Below are 10,905 nucleotides of genomic sequence, written 5' to 3'. Positions count from 1 at the left end.
GGAGTCGAGAAGCAGAATTTTCCACTTTCCTACATCAGTTAGGAATTTTGGTGGAAAATCTTTTGAGCCGGTTTATAACACCCGACTCCCCCGTGCCGGCTTTTCAAATTCTGTTCCCCTGTAAGCGTGAAATCAAATAATTAGAAAATACCAGACGACGCGAAGCGTCTGCCTCCCTATAAATCAAATACGGCCAGAATTTCCAGTGATATGGGTAACTCGGTATAACGTCGGGGGAAGCTAAGGGCACGTCTGTCATTCCGCGTCGGAGGGCCAAAGGGATGGATGTCCGTTGCTGCATTGTTCGCATTGTTGCACTTCTGACACTGACGCCGCTTTGAGGAGGGTTACCGATCGACGTTCGCCCTAACCAGAATTCCGCAATGCCTCGGGATCAAATAAAACTTCTCGCTGGTTGCAAGAGCTGATATAATACCAAACAGGGACATAATACCATCAAACAGGGTGAAGATTTCGTTTTCTGCAAATCTGTGTCAGTCCATCACACCGTATTAGTGTGAATTTGGGTGTAACAGTTACACAATACATATGTATTGAGATCCGCTTGTTCAATGGAAATATTGAAAAAATAAAAGGGAATTCAAATTTATCAAGGTCCGAAAGACGTTGAAGAGTATCATTATTCTTTCTTCGTCCCGTTCAATCAAATGGATATCATTCAGGTATAATAAAAATCGATTGTGTACCGGGTATAATTCATACTGTGTACTTGGTACTAACGATAACGTTGAGGCAAAAAAACTGCATTTGCTACAAAGTTGCGAAAATAACGTTATACATTTTATTACATCAACAACGTGCTAGCAAATTCACAATAACTGGCACAGTTTAAGCTCGTAACTGAGCAGCAAAATAGGGACACAGCTCACTGCGATTTTGTCGTAATTAATAAATCTGCGGCTGTTTGACATTGAGCAATTTTTCGAACCGTCCTCGAAACCCCAAAACAGTATATTAATTAAAATCCACGTTGAACAAGGAAGCTGCTTTTGAAAGTAAAAAGTGCGAAACGAGTAACCAAAATGGCGTGATGACAAAGACCGTTACACGATGACAAGCGTGACTGGGAAATTTTACAGCAACGTTGCCTAACATTTTATAAAATTCCTTTCCACCCTTTTCTGAGTGATTACCCCTTTTTTTCTGACCAAGTGTCCAGCCCACCGACGGTCAGAGAGATTTGCACTCTTTATCTTTTGCAAAAAGTTAAGTGTACCCTTTTTGATTAATGCATACATATTTTACGCCAAGTTCAGTAAAGTCGCGCATACTTCGCCATGATGTTTTTTTTTCTTTCTGTGCATGAGACCACGGATCTGATGTAATATTAAATTCGATTCCATTGTGATGTTTTTCTTCCGTCATAAAACAGTAACTCTCAAAATAATAGCGGTTCACTAACAACGATAGTATCCCAGGTCGATCTCTCCGCGTTAATTTCTTTAGTAATACGTTATAGTAGACTAAAAACTAAGCGACATGTATTTTTTATCGGCCGTTCAACACTTTAAGGGGGTGAACCACCCTCCAAAGTAAGGAATGTCAAGGGGTGATTTGGCAGTTTCACTCGCAGAAACGTAATATTTTTTAACCAATCCAACTGGAAAAGTTTTCCTATAACGAGTAATGAAAAATCTAATTCTCTCAGTTAAAAAAAAAAAAAAACTGCCAAATCGCCCCTTCACATGCCTTACTTTGGAGGGTGGTTTCACCCCCTTAAAATGTTAATGGCAGGTACGAAAAAAAAAACGCCTAGTCGATACTCTACGAAAACATATTACAAAGGAAATCAAATCGGAGAGATCGACCTTGGATACTTTCCTTGTAAGTTGTAACTTGTCGTTTTTAACAACCAACCCTTCGGCAACATTGAAACATCTCGCAGGTGTTCTAGTAGAGCTTGCGGAACAAGGAGCGTAGAAATCATCCTCACCTTGATGGTAATCGGAATTAAGATCTACAGGCAATTACGAGCAGATTGACAAATTAGATTGCGCGTTGTGTTTCATTGGGTGTGCGCTTCCGTTAACACGCCGTGATACGAGATCCTGGCACGCAATATCAAGCCTAGATGTTACACGTAGCTGATACTTACGCCCACACGGCCAGACGGCGTTTCACGTTTATGGAAGACCGAGACGAAGACACGAGATACTCTTTTGACTGGTGATTTCTACCGGAACTGATAACTCCTGCCCTGAGAATTTATTTGTTATTCAAATCGCCAGGAATCGGATAACGAAAAATACACGCTCGAGGATCATGTTTATGCATTTTTATATTCGTTTGTTCAGTCCCGCCGCATCGTTCTCGCCTCAGAATCTGCACTTTGCGGGGTGAGGAGAGAGGAAAAAATGTAAACGTTGAAAAATAACAACTTTTGCTAATGGTCTTAGTTTCTTACTGCTAAAAGTGAGTGCATAACAAAACCTGTCGTTATTAATATGCAGACAACGGTTCGCCCGCCGGCAAAATACGTGGCCCTGCATTCATCTCGATCCTTACCTGTGTGACAACGGAAAATTTGACAATTACAATTTTAAGGGTGAAATAAATTGCTAAACTCGGTGCAAAAAATTCAGCTCACCCCACGCCATCGCGCGTAATCCTTTACCACGGTTTTACGTAAGCTCTGTGGAATTTTTTGCCCTTTATGAGAAAAATTTATCGCATAGTTCGGTGTTAACCTTGCGGTCAGAACACCAGGTTGAATATTTGGCGGTATGTTGGAGGAAAAAAAATGTCATTGTCAATCCACGGTCATCTCTTTATTGGATTTTCAAACCCGAACATCAAAGCCTGAATATATAATATCAGTGCCAGGAATCTGTCGTTTATTTTGAATTAATAAACTGTATAAATAACAGCTCTTGTTTGATTTTAACGCGAAACAAGTGACTTGCGGTCAGACATTACCACTAATTCTCCGTTCAACGTAGAAAGACCCGCAACACATCAAAATTTTGTTTCATATATACATGTATATATATATTATACTGCACATATATATATATATACAAAGGTCTATGTGCAAAAACTAATTTCTATTGTATAAAAGGACAATGTGTCAAACCTAGACTGTTTATGTTTACATTACGCTCTTATGTGTCCAGAGCGATAGCCAATAACTGATTCTCGTTCAGCGCCTGAGTTCGTCAGTCTTGTCGAATATTTGAGAGAAGGAAGACGTAGTAAAACTGAAGTCTTGGTGAATACAATCGCAAGTTAATAACCCATTCCGCGTAGAACACCCGGTAATGATGAAATGGGTAAGCGCATTCAGATTTCAATCTCTGACAGGATATAATTTGTGAAAAAAACATTTGGCTTTGAGGCTGATTCTAAGCTAACGAGTCCGCAAAAGGATCTGCACGAACGTAATTAACATTAGGAGTAACACCTCTTTGATAAATCGTTGGACGATCGAAGTGATTTGAGGGTCTATAAGCCGCCGGTTGATTGTGTCTTCGATTTGCATAGAAGCGGACGGTGGCGCCGGGTGTAATCCTAGGTTGAACGTCGGTATAACGGCTGTATGGTTGAATTATGTGATCGTTATTTGCATATTATTGCACAGTCGATAAATGATAATTCATTTAAAATTCGATGTGTACGTTCCGGCCCCGCGTTCTGAATTAACAGCGAATTTAATTAAACTCGTGCTTGATTCTTCGCCAGCTGCAGCAAGTCTTGCAATCCGGCTAGGATTAGACGCCATATATACGTACATATGTATATACTCTATCTAACAAACTCACCACCCTAATGAACTACGCGCATTATACGTGTCACGCTGAAGGGGATATTCATCACCGCAGAATGCACCTCGGTGCATCCTTCAATCCAATTGGCCCAGGCAACCGCTAACGCGAAACGTAAATAAGCATAATTGAGCAGCCACGTTGAGGTTCGCCGCGGAATTGCACCGTTGCAATAGTTATGCTCTTGTCTTTTGAGGAGGTTCCTCATCCGCAAAGCGGTCGGATTGAAAGAAAAATTCAATCTGAGAAGACTGAAATTTATCTCGAGAACTAAGGAGTCAGGATTTTCAGTTCAGAAAATCAATTAAACCGATCGGTCTGAATGAAAAATGAACTTAATTACCAAGAAATGGTGGTCAAATTCTTGTAATAATCAAGGAAAGTATAACTAGTATCTATAATATTGATGAATTCACTGCGAGAATTTCAAAAAAATTAGTGAACACTTGTCGAAATCATGAAACTTTCAAAATATTGTGCATATTTTTATGAGGAAAGAGAATTTTCTACCGCGGCATAGCGAGATTTTTATTGAATCTACTCGGGGACGAACTCCTTAAAATTTATGAAACTTTAATATCAACTTTTTTTTGTGCAAAGCAATGAAGGAAGGTTTTTTTGAGAGAGGATTTCCGCATCACCAATTTTGCGAAGGTATATATGGAACTTATCTAAGTCGCTGAGCGCGTTTAAAACTGTCCCACAGAGGATTTGGCTGCTTTGAATTTGCAAATTTTGGTACGCGTATCTGTAATACCTCTTATCAAAGATGGTTGATCGCGAGTCAAATCTGCGATTATCTTTCATCCGTCGTCGAATATCCGACGCCAGGCGATAATTCAATAAAAGTGAATTTCCCACCGTTGCGTAAATATCCAGATTACCTTGGAGAGGCAGCCCGTGGAACAGCTTTTATGTGACGACGCGATGTTTGTGTAAAGGATATAATATTTCCCACGATTCTTCGATTATATTTTCGGATTTGGAACAGCCTACGCAGATACGGCGACACGCCAACCAAATCATGATTTATGCCTGTACATAAATCATCCGTGATTCGAAAATGTATAATGCAGTTGATCCGTGTGATTTTAAATAATACATGACATTTTATACGCCTTGCGTTTTTATATTTGATTCATTCAAGCTGAATAATTAAAGATATTCACAAATCAATGCGTAAGGTTCTTTCACCTTTTTTCGAAGCCTGGTAACTGTTGAAATTTCGTAAAAACTATAAACGTTAAATAATAATAGTTCATCGTAACTTGATCAGATTTTCAATTCGAACCATCACACGAAAGTTCACTTCAAATATGAAAATTAAACTACGGTATGGTTGAATGAATAATAATGAAGCTGATCAAATTTGTAAAAATCTACGTGATTTCAACTCTCTGGTAACTTATCATTTTAAGTGTACAAAACCTACGATAAACTTACCATAATTTCCAAAATAGTAGTTCGAAAAGTTTGTTGGTGGAATTTTACATGAATTTTCAAGCTGCTTCGAAAAAAAAAACACTTTACGAAAGATTGGTTCGATCAAGTGAATCCAGATTGGATTGTATGTGAGCACCGAGACGCAATACGATGTATTATAGCCTGTCCGTCGATCAGTTGAGAAGTCAAGTACCCAGGTATTGGAATTTTAACTCGCTTCGTGTTCGTTCACAAGAGTTTCACCGCGGTGCAGTCGATTAATTACGCTTTCAGCATCAATAAATCAACGATTGAAACGAACTTCTACGTTCGCATAATATTACAGCTGCTCTTAACCAAAAAGAATAACCGAACAATAAAATGGGTAAATAAAGAAAATCGGCACCGACTGCGATGCAACCGATCGAGTTTGCTGCTCCGCGGATCGGTGAAAGAATTTTGCTCGATATATGCTCGTGTAGAAGTTCCTTAACACACGCACACGCACAAACATTTGTGGCATAGGAGAGCCGCGCGTCTTCCTGAGAGCCATAAAACTTCTAATAAATTGTTAATAATGGCTTCTTATGATTGACGATCGACGTCAACCGTAACTCAGGCGATCGCGATTTGGGGATGGGGTGAATCAAACCGTGATTACCGATCGCGTATCTCGTCTACACACACCGACGTACACCAGCGTTTCATATCCCGGGATTTCCACCCCTCATCTTCGAACAGCACAGGACTGACCCGAGAAATAACCTTTGCCCGGCTGAAGTCGCGCGGGCAACCATTAACAAATTGGTCCTCGATCGCACCTTCGTAAATCTCTGTCTGGTGTACGCAGGAACGGTGCAGTGTAATACTTACGTGTGTATGAGTACACGTTTCACCGCCACCTTGAAGTACTTCCCGGGGCTCCGTACGCCGCTTAGTCCGCAGTATTTCTAGACATATAATACCTTTGAACAAATAGACGGAGCCCCAGCGTAAGTATGAAATTACATAACTCTAATGTGTCTGCTATACCTCAGCATTATAGTTCGATTGATTTGTTGCCCCCCGCGGATATTTTATTCAGTGTCTTATTTACTTACCAGTTATGCACTCATCTTACTTATTATACTCAACGTCTATTCTTTTACTTATGCCATAACCGAAGCTGATCTCCTGCCGCGTACCAAACTCGAAATATGATATAATCGCTGGGTACCTTTCAAACCAAATAAAGCTGTGCTGTCAATTTTCGGACCCACCAACGAGAATTCAATTTTTCTTACGATGCGGTGTTTGATTATCGTCGGTTTATTGGAGAGAACTGATTGTGCCTAGCATTGAACGCGAATGATTAACCGTGCTCGAAGTCAAGTTTTCACCAAGTAGGAAGTGTTTTTGGACTCACTTAAAATCATTCGATGAAACCTCCAGAGTTACGCATCTTTGCTCTTTCATTTCGACACATAATTATAATTACTGAAATTTTTATTGTTAGTTAACATCATTTTCGTATTCATAAGCCAGTAAGTAGATTCTACTCTTCAAATCTTGAGCATATATCACTAACATCAAAAATTAAAACTCCTGCTATTCATTCACGATCAGTTAACAATAAAACTGTCATTTTTATCAATATGATTTGTACATTTGTAACAAATTTTGCCAACGGATTCCAATGCCGATGTAAACTCTGATCCCCACAGATACGTTTCTACTTACACACATACTCTTTCAAAAGTTGAATGAGCAACATAAGGAAATGGACAACCCATCATGTACTGGCATCGGGTATTCAGTTGGTCTTGCTTCTTTTTGGCTATAGATATCATGAGTTTATTTTTGTTGAAACACGAGAGTCCGTGCATTTGTAGCGCGTGCGAAGCCGCATGATCTTGGTGTATCGGATAACTGTTGAAGGTAGACAACCGATCGGAGCGACCAGTGAACAAATGGCCGAATTAATCCACTTCAGAGTTTGTTTCCGCGGAGACCAATGCCGACGGTGATGTAGGCAAGGCGGTACCTACACGAGTGGCATATAGCGGATGTCTACCTACTCCACGATTAATTTCGCCCACTCTTTGAAACGAAACTCTCTTCGCTACACCTTTATTTTACATCGAAATCCAATATACTCCGCAGACCCATGCGGCGCATCACTTCGTCCCGAAATAAGAAAATCTCCTTGAATTGCAAATCAACGTCATTTGTATGCATCGTCAAGTATCCTGGTGAAATTTCGGAAAATTTCACCCCCCATTACGACCTGCAGTACGGTACCATCGCACTTCTAATCCAACGGATTACCCATCGAAATCGTTCTCGAGATACACTTTCTTCCGCTGCTTTACCTTTACTGCACTCTAAAATGTCCGAATACTCTTAGTGTAGCCGTGAATATGTCTGCATCGTGTAACCACCTATCACTTCTTTCAAAATACATAGTCGGATGTGAGAACAATTTTGGAATTCAAAGGAAAACTCATACCACAAACCTACAGGTCACGCTCTGTTGTATACAAAGAGTAACGGACTTCAAGTAAGGATTAAGGAAGAATATACAAACAGTTCGTAAGAGCGATAATATAGGATTCAGATAAATTAAGTCGATAATAAGAGATATTCTACCTTAATTTAACAACGTGAACTTCTATAGACAATAATTTGGTATCAATTTAACACTATCTAATCTTGAATTTCCAAACGGAGTACAAAAATTGTTCTATAGTAGTCCACACCGGTCAATCTTGGTTAATTTTAACACCACCGTTGGTTACAGTGCGTATAATCGTAGTTACAAATACTCAGGCCGAAGAGTTTGGACGTCAAATATTGTCGTACGATTGCCATTCCAAACATGAGAAAATTCTGGATCAGTACAGTAACTTGGAAAAGAAAACACTTTTAGAAAGTGTTGATCAGTCTGACCTTGTTGGAATCATGTCTGTTCCATCTAGCAGTGTTTGAAATCAACTATTTTATTCGCAACCTGTACAGTATCCGTTGGTTTTGTCGTCACCGTTTTCTCGGTTTTATTTTTCTTCTCCGTTTCCCGAAACGTTAGTTGTCAGAGGGTGTGGAGTACGCCGACGGAAGGGAAGTACTAAAAGGGATAAATGGAAAGCGCGGTCGGTTGTCCAAGTCGTGAAGGAGTGAAGTGGGAAGCAATTCCCCGGCGGAATTGAGATATCGATTTCAATTCGCAACACTCACCATCGGCAGCGAGTTCGCCGCGAATGACCGACAGCGTGTTTACTCGTCCCCATAGCTCGGCGTTCGCAATTTCCTCCATGCCGCAAGACTTTACGGATATGCTCGTTTTCACACTCCACCTTGAATCTGACAGGGAAGATATGCTCATAGGATATGTACGCATGTTACACCCTTGCATATTGCTCACCCCAACTCGCACTCACCGTTGATGTACGTAGGTAGATGTCCTCTGCTTTCCGGATGCAAAAGAGCCGAGCATGCGAGAGGTGGAATTCCGGCATTGTACGTAGGTACGGGACGGACGGACGGACTACTCGAGACTTGTTGTATTTTCTCTATTTTTATCACTCTACAGAATTCAGAAGACACTGCCGCATCTCGGGTCGAGACGACGAGGGAAGTGGATTACTCTTTTAAAATTGTACAAGTACAAACATTCGCGCTCTGTGCTCCGTGGCTGACGTCGCATCGCTTCAACGCTATAAATTTGTCTGTCGCACGTCCCGGCGGGCCAGAATAGCTTGCCGCTAACTTTGCATAGCAGTCTTAAATCCCGCGCGTTCGTGCATGTATGTAACACTCTAGAGTCCAGCCTACTCTAGAGAGTAATAGAAAATAACTCTTTAGTCTAACGGTAGAAATCCAACACTGCAATTTTCGGATAAACGTAATCGAAGCTGCACGCACAATGTCTCGCAATTTGTTACTGTAATTACAATTTACTCCTTCATTCGTTTGTATTTCCAGCCAAAACAATACCCGCATATGGAATCCGCCCAAAACGTGAAAAATTTCCTCTACCATCCCGTCCAACCAGCATTGGATTTGATCTCCCTGTTCATTTTTTTCTTTGTTTTTCAAATTTCCATATTTAACGAGTCGCACGGTGAAACTCGGTACTCCCAGCACCCACGCGACGTCGACGACATGTGGGGTTGTCGTTGGCGAGAGTATGGGAGGCTGCGATTTAAGGGGTAAAGCGATCGCTCCACGCCACCCTCTTCGCGTTCATGCAGAGGCGATATATTTATTGCAAGCAGAATCCCCCGCGATAACGGGCCTGTTACTTTCATCGGACAGATCCGTCGCCTTGTAGAGGCGCCATGTCTAAGATACGGGATCCCGCGAGATCTTGTAAAGATAACGGAAGAGCTATCTCCCTGGCCCATATACAGCCCTCACTCGATTGCATCCTGTTCCCGTACGTCCGATAAACTACCTGTTGGAAAAAGGGGCTTGGGACATAAACGCCGTTGCCTACGCAGTGGTAGTTCGCACTCATACGGCTCGGACGTTTCTTTCGGAACGGCGATAGTGAAGACTCACTTTGAGAGACGATGAAGCCATGGAGAAACTGAAGGTTCAAAAGCCGCGGCGAAGGGCGGCGGAGGTTGGGCGAAAAAGACGAACACGTGAAAGACAAGCAACAGAAATGTGAATTAGAGATACAAGAGGAGAAGCACAAAAAAAAAATAATAAGTGTGTCGTATGTACATATGTGTTCGTATGTCTTATCTGAGAGTGGGTAGTGGCAGTCGCTCGGGAGAAACCTGAATGAACGTGGCTACGAACAAAAGGGTGCAGGACTAAATTTAACAATATAACTTCTCGCGGAGCAGCAGAGTGCATAAATACAAATCATGCCGAGACACGTTCAGCGTTGTATTTAACAGTACCGAACCTACGAACCAGTAGAACCCACGGGTTTCGGCAAGTTCAAAACATCTGGAGGTGAATTTTCCCACTAAGGAATAGTTTTTCGCACTGTCGGCGAACCGTTGAAGTCTGTTGTGCAGTGGCATTCAAAGTAAATCAAGAAGTGCGAACTCATTTTCCCGAGGAACGAAGTAAGAGCGCGAGAAGATCCAGTAACTCGGTCATGGTCCTGGTCCTGGAACAGAAAGTGGATGAAGTTCGGTGTGCAGGACTCCTTGGACTCAGCTTCAGTATACCACATGCATTATCTAGATCTTGGTGTTTGAAAGGCTGGAGTGGACACCGCTACAGGGCAGAATCAAGGTCCTCCGGTATCCGAAGTGAGCTGAAACTGGTGAATGTTGCAGCGGACATCAACGATGTCGGTGAGTCATGATGCATGCTATTCATTTTTTACTCTTGTTTGTATGTTTTACCACACGAGACAATTCGTTTCTTTGTTTTATGTTTTTTTTTTTACTTTTCGCAGGTAACTTTATACAAGAGATCCTCCCCCTCCCCCTACCTTTGCTCCGATCCCATCCTCGTTCTCTACGTTCGCATTTGCATCAAAAACCAATTAAATCCAGAAAACTCCGATATCCTTCACGAGAAGATCCCCATTGTTAACATTGCCATTATCATTGTTATTGTTCGGTCGGGCCGTGTGTGTATATACTCGGATGTGAAAAATGTTGGCACCGCAGTTAGAGAGTCCCGCGTTCAATGAAAAATTTTTGAACCAATCACCGATTTACAAAATTATAGGCTGGAAATTAACCACTCGTTTTCG

The sequence above is a fragment of the Neodiprion pinetum genome, chromosome 1 (assembly GCF_021155775.2).
Source record: "Neodiprion pinetum isolate iyNeoPine1 chromosome 1, iyNeoPine1.2, whole genome shotgun sequence".
In the NCBI taxonomy this organism is placed as follows: domain Eukaryota; kingdom Metazoa; phylum Arthropoda; class Insecta; order Hymenoptera; family Diprionidae; genus Neodiprion; species Neodiprion pinetum.
This window is presented reverse-complemented; position numbering follows the sequence as displayed.